This window comes from Sceloporus undulatus, chromosome 3 (assembly GCF_019175285.1).
Source record: "Sceloporus undulatus isolate JIND9_A2432 ecotype Alabama chromosome 3, SceUnd_v1.1, whole genome shotgun sequence".
Classification (NCBI taxonomy): domain Eukaryota; kingdom Metazoa; phylum Chordata; class Lepidosauria; order Squamata; family Phrynosomatidae; genus Sceloporus; species Sceloporus undulatus.
The window spans coordinates 185128744-185143774 of record NC_056524.1 but is presented as its reverse complement, the minus strand read 5'-3'; the positions used below and the strand labels follow the sequence as shown (position 1 = coordinate 185143774).

General features: G+C 39.9%; 1 protein-coding gene across 2 annotated transcripts in view; it reads right to left on the bottom strand.

The window, feature by feature from the left end:
• The window catches only part of STK32C (serine/threonine kinase 32C), a 249608-nt gene that overhangs the window by 50752 nt on the left and 183825 nt on the right, over positions 1-15031 (bottom strand). Inside the window, exon 1 of one of the 2 annotated variants that reach the window (XM_042460812.1) lies at positions 14244-14330. The exons of the other annotated variant lie outside the window; for it this stretch is intronic. The gene's annotated coding sequence lies outside the window, so the exon portion shown is untranslated. Of the gene's footprint in view, positions 1-14243; positions 14331-15031 lie in introns of those variants that run through there. 2 annotated transcript variants of the gene reach the window in all.

The window sequence follows — 15031 nt, the reverse complement described above, 5'->3', positions numbered from 1 at the left end:
TATGGTACTTTAATAGTGATTGTGTGTTTTTTTAATTCTGACCTGAGATTGTCCAGTAAGAACACAGAAACATTGAGACACTGGTATAGTAGCAATATACATCTGCCCTTAAGCTCCTTAGAATTTATCCAATTCATTGGAAATATTGATACTATACCTTCTTTATTGCCTAAATTCACACTTGGGCAAGTATCAGAATTTTAAATACATGTACTTGAAATGTAATGTCACAATTCATATTTTTTATTTTAATGGTTAGAATATAGACACTAAGAGTCCATTTGCAGGCTCATGGTGTGTATGAAAATAATGAAGATTTGCTATGACTTGTGTCTAAGGTTTCAAGCCAAATTTGTAAAAATGTAAAAAAAAAAATTAAATTTGTAAAAATTCTCAGAGTACCTTGGGTGAAATGTGCACCAGATGTCACATTTTTTATCTGTGATGGGATTACCACAATAAATTATATAAACCAGAGTGATTAAATGCATCAATGTGTTTTTTATATGTATGATATATGGGCGGAGCAAAATGAATTTATGTTCAATCCTCATAGCATTTTTTAAAAAGCAGGAGGAAAGTAATACCACATCCACAGTGGAATATATGTCACTCGCAGGATTTCAACCATAATTCAGCATCTCAAAAACATGTTTACAACAGGAGAAAAAAGGCACAGAGGGAAAAAAGGAGAAAGGAAGGGAAGGGAATAATCAAGATATCTTGAGCCCTGGTGGCGCAGTGGTTAAATGCCTGTACTGCAGCCATTCACTCAAAACCACAAGGTTACGAGTTCAAGGCCAGCAAAAGGGACCAAGCTCGACTCAGGCTTGCATCCTTCCAAGGTCGCTAAAATGAGTACCCAGACTGTTGGGGGCAAATTAGCTTACTTGCTAATTAGCTTACTTGCTGTTCACCGCTATGATCTTTGGAATAGCGGTATATAAATAAAAACAAATTAAAATATCAAAGGACTTCTAAATAAAAGGATCGGCCAAGGATTGTCTGTGGCAGGAAACAGCTTGCAAACTTTCCTCTCACCTTTCTCAGTTAAGGTACATAAGAACATAACAGAGCCAGCTGTACTACAATGCTGCTGCCTCAAAATGGTGTTAATGGCAAATTCACTTCCCTACCCCTGAAGTCCCTGTGATTTTCTGCAGTGCTGCTACTGAGATACACTGTTCTCCATTGCTTCCTCAATGTCTGACTCTATGTACTGTAGCATGTAAACTCCTACCACAAAATATGGACTTCAGATGTTAGATCTTTAGTATAGCTAAAGGGATTTTTCATACATAATATTTGGGGAAAACTTCTCAAATCTAACATTTTAAAAAAAAAACTTGCAATAAACTTGTAATATAAAACTTGTTAGGACAATATATTAACATGTGAAAAAGGCCTTCTGTGTCCAATGGGGCGTACTCCCAAATTACTGTAAATGTCTCTTATGTCTCAGCAGTTTCAGGAGGTCTGTTTCTACTCAGAATAATATTTTCTCCCCAAATGAATATGTTCCCTATTCTAGAAGGCTACATGATGGACAGTAACTCAGCTGCTTCTGTCTTTCACATACAGCAAAAACACAACTTGGAAAGCTTCCCCCCGCCCCACATAGATCACAGAATCCCAAAGATAATATGGCGAGTAGCCATGCTGGCTGGAGCGTCTTGGAGCTGTAGTACAAAAACATAATATTGTGTAGTATATTCAGTTTCTGAGAAAAATATATAATGGAGCACAATGGATTTCTAGTGACTTTGAATGGAAATTAGCACTGATGTTTTCTGGCCTATTTCAAAGGCAGAGGCACTTGCTTCACAGCTACATGAAACTTCACAGCTTGTCAAAGGATTTATCTAAGCAACCATGTTTAAGTCATGGAGTCTAGGGTCTTGTTTGTTTGTTTGCTTGCTTGTTTTTCAAACATGCACCAAATATGTCTTTGAGAGAAACAGAACAAGAAGAAAAAAGGTTGGTTGTAGCAGAAGGGAGTTTTTTTTAAAAAAATGTACATCCTAATAAGATTTCACAGCCATCTCCCAAGTCATGCAGTACATTTCAATCAAATGATCATTTGGTTGAAAATCCATTGCTTGAACTCTCTGCACTCCCATCAATTTCACCCTACCATGCAGTGCTTCCATTTACCTGAACTTGTGTTCATTCATACGCTTTCAATGTTCCTGGGCCATTTAGATAATTGAGAGTGCACTTTGCAGAATGGTTTTCATAAGTCTGTCTCCCCCCACCCCACATTACCTAGTATGTGAGGTGTTCTCATTCATCAACACTTATACACTGCAAAACAGTGATGCCAGAAAATCTTCTGGAAAAGCAATGGCAAGTTGAGACAAATCTAACACAGGGATTCTAAGGTAGCAATTACAGCTACATCACTGAATCATGCTGTCATTTCCCCTTGATTGCAAATGACTGTTTCCATATCCTAGTGATTAATAATTAGAAATTGTTTTGCCAGCTATTATTGGAATTCTATTTTTGATAGTTGTAATAATTGATGAATACAATCTGATGTCTTACTGGAAGTGAGGTTGCAATGGCCTTATCTAATTTCCAAAAACTGGTGACTCTGCAAAGTGAGATAACAAGGAATGGGATTCAGATATTAAATGTCTGTAAGTCTATTTCTCTAAAGATGCATAATGTAAATAATGTATTACAATGTATCAATGTCTTTTAAGTACAGTACATCTTCCCAGTCTAACAGAAATATCATCCACAATAGGCCTGTATCAAACATAGATTTGTTTGCAAAAACAACTGTCATCTTAAGATTTTATTTCACTAAACAGGAGTATACATTCTAGAAGAGCAATAGAAGAGCCTCTATTATAGTGGTTTTGAATAAACTTTCAAGCACTCAGGAAAAATCTTAACTTGTTGACTGGCTTTTTTTTCTTTCCTTTTTATCAGTCCCATCATTTTTAAGAGGTACAGTGGCCCCTCCTAATACATGGATTTGCCATCCGTGGATTTGAGCATCCGCAGATAGCAAGCCCATATTGTCCCCAATGGCAGTGCACATGCAACCGTACTGCCAAGAGGGATGAAAGTCCCTCCCCTTCCTTCCTTCCTCTCTTCCCTCTCCTCCTTCTCCCCTCCTGCCTTTACGTTCTTTCTTCTTCCCTCTTTGCCCCAGCCCTGGCACGGGTTCCTTCTAGCCAACAGGGTACCAAAAGAGCTGGGGCCAGGGCCGGGACTTGGCTTTTGGAGCCCAGAGTCTCAGAGCCCAGAGACTTTGTCCCAGGTGGTAGGCCTGGGGATGGGGCTCTGAGACTCAAGGCTCAGCCCCAGCACCAGCCCCAGCACCAGCTGACTGGGTGGCAGACTTGCCCACAAAGCCAAGCCAGGGCAGAAGCCTCTGAGGAAGCAGGTAAGGAGGGAGGGAGGGAAGGGAGATCCCAGTCCCATTCGCCCTAATAGTGTTGTGGCTGTGTGGCCACACCACCATAAAGAATGGTGGGACTTGAGCATCTGTGGATTTTGGGTGTGTATGTGTGTGTGCAACGGAACATTACAGTTAGGATTGTTCATGTCACCATATCTCCAGTTTCTATGTATCTATCTATGTATGCTTGTGAAATCTGGACAGTAAAGAAAGCTAATAGGAAGAAAATCAACTCACTTGAAATGTGGTGCTGGCTAAGAATTCTACAGATACTGTGCACTGCTAAAAAGTTAAAAAAAGCGGGGGGGGAGGGTCCTAGAGCAAATCAAGCCTGAACTCTCCCTACAAGCCAAGATGATTAGATTCAAGATTGTCATACGTTGGAGAGATCGTGAAAAGACATGATTCCCTAGAAAAGACAATAAAGATGGATAGACCCAAGGAAGCCACAGTTCTGAATCTGCAAGACTTGAATATTTTTAAGTTGAAGGTGACTTGATGAGAGTTAACAACAATTATTTAACCACTCTGGATGCTATATCCTGTTGATGAAGCCTAGAACTGCATATGCCTTTTTTGTTTTGGCTGCCACACCACACTGTTGGCATGATTAGCTTAAGGTCTACTAAAACGCCAAGATCCTTTTCAAATGTACAGTGGTACCTCGGGATACGAAATACCCAGGTTACGAAATTTCCGGGATACGAAAAAATCCCATTGGAAATAATTGTTCCGGGTTACGAATTTATTTTGGGTTACGAAAAAATTTTTTGGTGCTTTTCGGCGCTTTTTCGCACGAAACGCGGCTTTTCCCCATTAGCGCCTATGGCAATTCGGCTTACGAAGGCTTTTCGGGTTACGAAAGCGGCCGCGGAACAAATTAATTTCGTAACCCGAGGGAGCAGTGTACTGTTGTCAAGTCAACTGTCATCCATACTCTCCTCTAGATGCCTGCTTGGAGTCGGTAATGGGCTGGATGAGGGAGAACAAACTCAGTGTGAATCCAGGGAAAACGGAAGTACTGGTGATAGGTTCCCCGGTTCCAGGTGGCGAGATCTGTCACCCGGTCCTGAATGGGGTCACGCTCCCCTTAAAGGACTCAGTGCGTAGCTTGGGAGTACTCCTTGACTTGTTGCTCCAGCTGACATCTCAGGTGGATGCGACGGTCAGGAGTGCTTGTCATCAGCTCCGGCTGATACGCCAGCTGCGTCCCTACCTGGACCGTAGGGACCGTGAAACTGTTGTACATGCTTTGGTAACCTCTCGATTGGATTTCTGCAACACGCTCTACATGGAGCAACCCTTGTACCAAATCCGGAAGCTGCAACTGGTGCAGAACATGGCAGCAAGATTGGTCGCTGGTAGCTCCAGGTCGGACCATATAACACCTATCTTGAAAGACCTTCACTGGCTGCCTATTTGCTTCCGAGCTCAATACAAGGTGTTGGTATTGACCTATAAAGCCCTAAATGGCTTGGGGCCAGGGTACTTGGAGGACCACCTCTCCCCATACAATCCGCCCCGCACACTCAGAACATCTGGAACGAAACTGTTAGAGGGCCCTAAGTCACATTTTGTGAGGACCTCACAGAGGGCTTTTGCCATCGTCGCCCCCTCCCTTTGGAACAGGCTCCCTGTAGAGCTCTGCTCCTCCGCGTCATTAGTTTATTTTAAAAAGAATTTAAAAACGCATTTATTTTGGTTAGCATTCCCACCTTAGATAATTATTCTTTTTCTCTGCCCCTTTGTTTATGACCTCGGACTATTGTAATTTGACCTTCGCATCTCCTTCCCTGATATATGTAATTGTATTGATTCCTGTTCCCTTGTAGTGATGTTTTTAACTTTGTACTATGATGTTTTAATCTTTTGTAAGCCGCCTTGATCATATTTATGGAAAGGCAGGGTATTAATAATAATAATAATAATAATAATAATAATAATTGCATTTCATTTTTCTTGCTTAAATTTATGACCTTACATTTCTCCCTGTTAAAATTTATTTTATTTTTGTCCCAGCTCTCTAATGTGTTAAGATCAGTTGGAATTCTAATTCTGTCCTTCTGATTTAGTGACATGTGCAAATTTGGCAAGCATGTCCTCTATTCTGTCACCCAAGTTACTCATAAGGATGTTAAACAATAATAGGCGCAGAAAGGAACCCTTTGGAATCTTACTAGTCACTTCTCTCCTTATGATGAAGTGGAACTATCGGTGAGTATTCATTGGGTTCAGTCTACTAACCACTTAATCTATCTAACAGTGTTATCTAGCCCACAATTTAACAGCCTGTTAAAAGAATATAATGAGTGGCCTTGTCAAAAGCCGTATTGAAAAAAGATACACTACATTACAACTATGTTGTTGTTGTTGTTGTTGTGTGCCTTTAAGTCATTTCCTATTTATGGTGACCCTCAGGCAAACCTATCATGAGGTTTTCTTGGAAAATTTCTTTGCCATTGCCTTCCCCTAAGGCTGAGAGCATGTATCTTGCCCAAGCTCACCCGGAGGGTTTCACGGCTGAGCTAGGAATCAAACCTGGTCTCCAGAGTTGTAGTCCAACACTAAAAACACCACACCATGTTGGCTCTACCAAGCTTGTAACTCTGACACACACATATATAATGGCCCTTGCCAAAAGCCTCTCTCTCACTCTCTCCATCACCTTTCAACAAGGCTCCTATTATATATATGTAATTAGTTTGGCATAACTTGTTTTTCAGAAACACAACCTGGGTTTTAGTACAGATGGCTCTCCTTATAGGCGGGCTTTCCTTCTGTGGCTTTGAGCTTACACGGAAGGCAAGCCCCAGAAGAAATAATGGGGCGTGTACTTGTGCTGCTGTAAGCATGTGCCCTATTATTTTCTATGGGGCTTGAGCTTTTCCCCATACACGGGGTGTGTGGGTGTGTGTGGGTCTGGAACGGATCCCCTGCATAAGGAGGGGGGGGGAGCTGTATTGACACCATTCCTTTCTAAGTGGTCATATAATGTTTAATTTTCTGTTCCAGAACTTTTGCCAGTACTGAAATCAAGCTGACTGGTCTGTAATTGCTGACGTCCCCCTTTTCATCTTTTTAAAGTTGGGGATAACATTCATTCTCCTCCAGTCTGCTGAGACCTCTCTTGTTCTCTAAGAATTCCCTAAGACTATAGACAGAAGCTCTATGATTATATCTATAAATTTATTTAGTACCTTTGGAAGCAGTTTATCCAGCCTTTGTAGTTCTAAATTTAATTAGTGCAGCTAAATATTTCTGTATTGTCTCTTTACCTTTTCTGAATTGCAATACCAGTATGGTATCATTTGTTCTATTTTTACAGGGGGTCCTTTCATACCACAGAACTAGCTCAACTGTGCTATTTAAATCCTGTGGTTTTTAGTTTGGTAAAACATAATAGCAATCTCAGTGAGAATTTCAAACACCCCTCACTAAACTGCAAATCCCAGGACGCCATAGGATATTACCAAGGCAGTTACAGTGAAATATAGCACTATGATATATTTTTTTTAAGTTTTCAGCAGGTTAAACACTGTGGTGTTTTTTTTGGGGGGGGGGGACAAATGCATAGTAGAGAAGACATTGAGCAGTTCAGCCTTTTCTCTCTCCCCTTTTTAGCATTTCATTGTCTTCTCCATGCAGTTTACCTACTGCAACCTTGTTCTTCCTCTGAAAGGAGCTAAAAATTCCTGTTATCTTTAACTTCTCTAGCTAGTCTGATCTTGTCCTGATCTTTAGTTTTCCTGACTTTCTCCCTACAAGTGAAGTCTGTTCCTCTGTATTCCTGTTAGGTGATTTCCCCCCCTCTTCAGTTATTTGTATCTGTTCCATCTGCGGAGTTCATCACACGGGACGGATCCTAGGCAGAAATGGGATTTAAAAATCTGGGGAAAAATGCATTAACAGGTTGATTTTCAGACATGTGGGGATTAATAGGCAATAACGTGACATTAACCTGAACAGAAAGTCAACAAAGCCTGCTCCTTTTTTACTTTCAAGATTTTCTGAAAGTAAGAAGGAGTGGGTTTTGTCTACTTTCAATTCGTGTTAAAGTCGTGTTAATGCTAATTAACCTTTACGTCATGTGAAAATCAACCTGCTTTTGTGGGTTTTGTCCACTTTCTGTTCGGTTTAATCCCCGACATCATCTGAAAATCTATCCGCTTTTGCAGGTTTTTTCCAGTTTAAATTCAGTTTCAACACGGGATCCATTCCATGTGATACACTCCTACATCACAGCTGGTCCAAAGGGTCTTTATAAAAATCATGTGATTGTATTTTTTACATTTCTTTCTCATTGGAATCATGTGAATTTGGACAACCTTGCTTGTTCAAGAGTCTCTTTAAGCGACAACATCACAATAGTGACCATATTTTGAAAATAACTTTAAACTAGTTTAATAAGAGACCACAACACTGAGGCTGTTCTTCCAGGATATAATTGGAAAGAAACATTTCCTAAAGAATGATAATATGGGGCCTATGATGAAATCATGGGGCCACTCCAGATGAAGAAAGATTAAACTACAGATAATGAATTTTTCAAGAGATTGAACAAAGTACTTTTATTTATCTTTGAGCTTTAACATGCTTCCCAGGCACAGTTCCCCATTTTAATTAACCTCATGACAGGAGGTTAAGGATTTAGCCCACGAACTAAGGTGATTTCATTTAATGTGAAAACTTCTTAATTAAGAATGAACCGGGTTGTTAAATAGCCATGCAAAAGTGCTCAAATTTTGTTTTGCACCCTCACTAAGGAAAGAAAATAAAACATTAGACTTAGGTGTCCGGAGTTTGTTAGATATCAGGTCCCAGAAGCACAGCCAACTTAACCAGTTGTCAGGAGTTAACAGAACATATTCTTCAAATGTCCTAATTTTTTCAGCTCTTCTAATATGTCCCAGTTTCTTGTCCGTCCTCCTCCTCCCACTTTCCCCTCTGTCCTTAGTTTACTTCACTTACAGAAAAATAAATTCAAAGGGCAAAAATAGTTTGCACCCCATTAACTCCACAGGAGGAAAGGAGAGGAGGGAAAAAGGTGGAATCTTGTCCTTCCCAGAAGACATGGGCAAAAGCAAACCGCTGCAGCATCTTCTATCTTTTGTGTTCTCCTTCATCAATAACACAGACCTGTGATGAATACACTTTTTCAATACTGTATCTGTTTTAAATATATTTTTGAGTGCTGAATTTGAAAAAAAACAACACAACAATGTCATATCACATATGGTTCTTTCACAATTTTAATTTTTTAATCAATGCAGTTGTTATTCAGTTATGATTAAAAGTAGACACTGATGTTCCAGTGCCATTTCTTTTAGTGCTTTTGAGCTGATTTTTGTTTTTCATATCTGCAATTTATTAAAGTTTTGAAAGTCTATTACAGTTGGTTGTCTGTATCTACAGATTCTGCATCCATGGATTCAACCATCCATGCCTTGAAAATATTTTTTTAAAGAAACAACCAAAAAGCAAACATTTGCCATTTTATATAAGGGACACCATTTTACTGTGTCAACAGGCTTTGAGCATCCATGGATTTTGGTATTCACAGAAGGTCCTGAAACCAAATCCTAGCAGATACCAAGGGCCCACTGTAGAACACTTTAACCCCTTTCTTACTCTTTGCAAAATCATTTCATTCAGTCACATATTACAACATAGAAACGTCAAAGCAAGTTGTGAAAGAAAATATGCAATGGAGTAAATCTGAGGTCATTATTGGATTCAGAATGCAAAATTGTTATAAAAAACAGCCTACGTTTTTTTAACAAGTTTTTATGACCTTCAGTTTTGCAGGCCTGTGTAATTTTGAATCTTCACCACACTTTGATATTGCTTGGCCATGCTTGTCCAATTTATTTTTTTCCTGTAAAATGTTGGCCAGTCTGTGGGAATTGTACTCCCACAAGATCTGGAGATGGAAGACTGGAAACTATTCATCCACTTATAGATGTAAAAATCTATTAATTTAAAAGATCGCCCCAGTGATTATGTGCATTTGGTACGATAACTACCTCAAAAAAGGTTTACTGCAATATTACACTAGTGAAATGTACCCAATGCTGCCCAGAAACACATCTGAATCCCCTCCCCCCAAAAAATTACGATCCAGGAGGCCTCCTGTTTTTCCACACACAAGGTGGAAAGGCTTAAAACAAGAATTTACCAGCAATGCCTCAGACAACTCTATGCTGTTTTTAGGTCTTTCATAAAACCTTCTTCTGATAAGTTATGGCAGCTATCCTTTTTTCCTATAGGAAGCCATCCATTTGAAATTTCAACTTGAAATTTCTCACTGGAACTCTGCCTGTACACTGGACTGCAGCTTGCAAGTTTCAGGGCTAAGCAATGATTTGAACCCAGGATCCTCATGCCATATTTAAAGCTCATTATAATCTCAGAATGAATTAATTTGGCTACATTAGAAATATTAATTTCCTTAAATATTAGATAGGAATAATCCAATGATGCATCTCAATCGCCCAAAACACCTTGCAGAAATAATCCAGTTTGAGCCTGCTTTAACTGCCCTGGCTCAGTGTTTGGAAATTCTGGGAACTGTAGTTTTGTGAGACATTTAGCCTCCTCTGTCAGAGAGCTCTGGTGCTACAATAAACTACAATTTCCAGGATTCCCTAGCACTGAACCAGGGCAGTTAAAGTGGTCTTAAACTGGATTATTTCTGCATTGCGCATCTGCAATATCTCTAAAAAATTTAAAGAAAGCTTTTTGTCTGTTTTAAAATGTTTTTGCATATGCTCTTAAATGTTTTAAGTGTATTTACCTATTGGACTTTAACCTGCTGTACAAATGTTTATAAATAACTAACTAAATAAATAAATATTTCTTTACCAATCTGTCTCATTCACATCAAAGCTCTGAACTTCTTCGGAAAGTGTTCTATGTTTAAATGTTAAATGAATGGATGGCTAGATAGAGGATGAATTTCAGCTTTCAAAAAAATTGATGTACTCCTGCACCCTATATAGTTCATTAGCTTTTATCAGACATTTCCAGAGATCTCTTCATAGCAGCCCTCCATATTTATATCATTATTTCAAAGGGAGCTGTTATGCAGCATGGGCCAGTGCAGTTGAACATTTTGCCCAAGTCAGTGCATCACAAAGATTTCCAGGATCTCAAAACCATGTCTGTAGTTGTCCATAAAGAGCCCAGTTACCAGAAAGAAATAATATAGCATTAGATAAACAGTACTGGTAGCTGGACAGCTTAAAAGAAATTGTCCTCAATTGCGGTGTGGGGAAGCTAAAGTATAAATAAAAGCTGGCTTACACTGCCTGACAACACAGAGTTCTCCTACAAGGGTCACAATCTGCCAGTGCCATTCCTACAACTGTTTCTTTTTTATTATTTTATTACAAATTAAACATTAAGGTCACAGCAAGTACTCCAAGGGATGATGTTACTGAAGCATGCCTTTGTGTCTGTGATGAAGTAGCAGCTGAGTAAGAGGTGACCAGCCTTTTACTCAAGGAGGCCTCCTGACAGCATTGTGATGTCCTAGAAACTCCCCACCGGGTGATAACATCAAATGGACTGAGAAGTGAAACAACATCTTTAGTTACTGCCTGTGAAGAAATGAAATAGAGTAAAAGGAAAGGAGCTTGGAACTACACTCTGCCCTTTAGGTCAAGGAAAGAGCTCTTCTGTTCTGAATATAAATCTTAAAATTTACAATCCATATTTATTATTATTATTATTATTATTATTATTATTATAGTTTATTTCTGAAGTGCTGTAAATGTACATAGCACTGTACATACAAATGATCAAATCAATAAAAATAAAACTTGCCAATGGCGTACAATCTAAAAAATACATATAAAACAATAGGTAATAATATAAAATAGAATTGGTTAAAATAAGCAAGCAACAATTAAAAACATCAACATCAGCTATGCAATCAAAAATCAGATAGATAATCACACTTCCTGTGTATGATAATCCTGTGTGTGATAATCACAGTGCCTGGGAACACTTTCCTGAACAGGACAGTCTTCAACTCAGATTTAAAAGTGGTCAAAGAAGTGATGACCCGTGTTCGTGGGGGAAGAAGGTTCCAGGAGTGAGGAGCAGCATGTGAGAAGGGACGAATCTGGGATGGAGCAGTGGAAATCCTAGGCTGAGACAGCAGACCTTGACTATTAGAACAGAGGATACAAGTGGGAGTGTAAAGAGAAAGAAGTTCAGATAAATAAAGAGGGGGCCAGCCCATGCAGGGCTTTAAAGGTCGACAACAGAAGCTTATACTGAATACAGAAGGGAAAGGGGAGCCAGTGAAGGGATGATAATAAAGGAAAAACATGGTCAAAGTGGTGAGAGGATGTAATGATGCGTGCCGCTGAATGCTGAACGGAAATTAAAGGACGAAGATGAGAGAGAGGAAGCCCTGCCAGAAGGAGGGTGCTGTAATCTAGTCAGGAGATCACCAGAGTGTGGACCAGAGTCTTGGCAGCAGAGGCTGAGGGAAATGGACAGATTTTGGCAATGTTGTAAAGAAAGAATCTACAGGATTTGGCTGTGGCCTGGAAGTGGAGGATGAAAGACAGAGAGGAATCAAAAGTGAAATTAAGACTGTGGGGTTCCTGGACTGGTCAAATAGAGGTGTTGTCAACAGAAACAGAAAAGGAGTATTGTAGGGAGGACTTAGGTGGAAAGACAAGAAGCTCCGTTTTAGACATGTTGAGCTTCAAATGCTGATGATGCATCCACTGAGAGACAGCAGTGAGACAAGATGAAAATTGCTGTTCAAGCACTGGAGAAAGGTCAGGGGTGGAAAGATACAGCTGGATGTCATCGGCGTACAGATGATAGGAAAAACCAAAGGAGCTGATACGTTTTCCTAGGGACAATGTGTAGAGAGAGAACAGTAGGGGACCCAAAACAGAGCCCTGAGGAACTCCAACAGATAAGGGAACAAAGGACGAAGTCTGACCACCCGTGGCCACTGAAAAGATCTGCCTGACAAATAAGATTTGAACCAATCAAGAACAGAATTCGAGAACCCAAGGTCAGAAATTATATCAACTAAAATACTACTGTTCGTTTTTACAGTGGTCACCAGTATGCCCCAGAGGAAAGTTCAGTAATCTGTGCAAAATGGCTTGGGCCCAGGGTATTTGGAGGACCGCCTCTCCCCATATAGTCTGCCCCACACACTCAGGTCGTCTGGGAAGAATCTGTTGAGGATCCCGATAACGAGATATGTATCAACCTCACAAAGGGCCTTTTCTATCTCGGCCCCTGGTATCTGGAACACCCTTCCTGAGGAACTCCGCTCCGCTACCTCCCTGGATCTCTTTAAAAAGAGACTCAAGACCTTCCTGTTTTGGCAAGCCTTCCTTGATGCTCCTTGATGATATATGACTCCCCCCTATATGTACAGCATTACCGAGCACATTTAGCTGGCCTGGATTTGATGTATGGTTTTAATCTGTATTCTGAAATGTTTTTATTGAAGTTTTATTTATGTATTGAAATTTTTATCCTGTATTTTGTATTTGATATTGCAATTTTTACCTGTATACCGCTATGATCAACACGGAATAGCGGTTTATTAATAATAATAATAATAATAATAATAATAATAATAATAATAATAATTAAAACCTGAATTATTCTCTCCATATTATAAATGTAAGAAATAGGGCAGAATAATATTAGTTTCTCAATGTTGTCTACCATAGTGCGATCACTGTGGAAGTAAAAACTCATCTCACACACTCTGAACTACTGGTTCAGCTCTCTTAAAGATTTATTCACTTGATAAAATAATCACTGGGCTAGAAGTGCTAAAAAGTGCACAGATAGCATGCATCACCTGGGTGCTCATTAAAGTTCACAGTCATCTCAGTTATCCTGTCCATCAGTGATTGAAAGCTTCCAGCCCATGAGCTTGATTCAACCTGTCAGGACTTTCTGTCCATTCATTTTTCTACGGTTATCTCAAATACATTAACAGAGATAAGAGGCCATGATAAGCTCCTGCTTGGCTAGTTCAGTATAGAAAGCCATTGATTGCACTGAGTGAGCTGTGCTTTGTTTCTGTTACACTAGGGTCCCACACCCCACTGAATACCCATGCCTACAATAGACCTGGACTTTTTCTGCTTTGTTTTTAACTGCCATCAAGTTGGCTTTGTAATCCTATAAGAAGTCATCTTGTTATCAACAGCAATGCTCAGGTCTTGCAAACACAGGGGTAGGGCTTCCTTGACTGAGTCCATCCACCTGTAATAGTCTTCCTCCTTTCTGACTTCCTTCTACCTTACCAAGCATTACTGTCTCTTCTAATAAATCATATCTTCTCAGTTTCAGTATAGTCATCAGGACTTCTAGGGAGAATTCAGGCTTGATTTGCTCTAGGACCCATTTACTTGTCTCATTTGGCAGCCTATGGTATCAGGGAATTCTCTTCCAGCAGCACATTTAAAGTGAACTGATTCTCTTTCTATCAGCTTTCTTCACTGTCCAATTTTTAGAATCATGCTCAGAAATACAATGTCATGGACAGTTCTAACTTTAGTATCAAACAATATATCTTTGCACTTCAGGATCTTGTCTAGTACCTTTATAGCTGCCCTTCCAAGTCTTAAATCTCCTGATTTCTTGAGCTCAGGAAATCTTTAACTATTTCTATGCACACTTTAGTGGGGAGGGGGGTATCCAAAATGGTGAAAACTCATCCTTCCCACTATGGTTGGGCTCTGCCCTGTGCCCTCAGCCTCACCCACAGCTGGCATGCACCCACTCTCTGAAATCAGAATTTGTGTCCCAGGCCAAAAAAGGACACACTTACCTACTCCTACTGTGAGCATACTGTGTTCACAGTAGAGATCAGGGGTGAGCAACTTTGGTGAGTCCAAGGACCCTTTTCCAATTTTGTGGTCATGGAAGCTTCCAGAAGTTGCAAGGACCGGCAAAAAACAAAAACAAAAAAACACTAGTAACAAAACCAAACTATAAATGGCTAGAGGTCTATGGATTAGAAAATTGTTAAACTTTACTGGGGATGTCAACTTTTTAAAATGGGAATCACAGTTTCTGGAGGCCAAGAATTCATCCTGTTTTTAGGGGAAAGGATTGGGGAAACATGACTTGGGAACTACATTTTGCCTACCCTCTTCTAGACATATGGGCTGAAAACTGAGAAATCGACTGCATTCAGATTTGGTATCATGACAACAAGCTTAGTCTTTTCCCATTCCTCCACTCTTCCCTTCTGACATGGCTACAAGTACAGTGGTACCTCGGGATACGAAATACCCAGGTTACGAATTTTTCAGGATACGAAAAAATCCCATAGGGATTTATTGTTTCGGGTTACGAAAGTTTTTTCGGGTTACGAAAAAACTCCGGCGCTATTTTAAATGGAGCCGCGGCAGAGCCGCGGCTTTTTTCCCCATTAGCGCCTATGGGTTTTCGGCTTACGAAGGCTTTTCGGGTTACGAAAGCGGCCGCGGAACGAATTATTTTCGTAACCCGAGGCACCACTGTAGTTTAGAAGAAGTCTGTCTGAACCCTTATTAGTGCTTCATCGTGGTTTGAATTTGGTATAGTTCCACTAAACTATGCTTAATCTAAAAT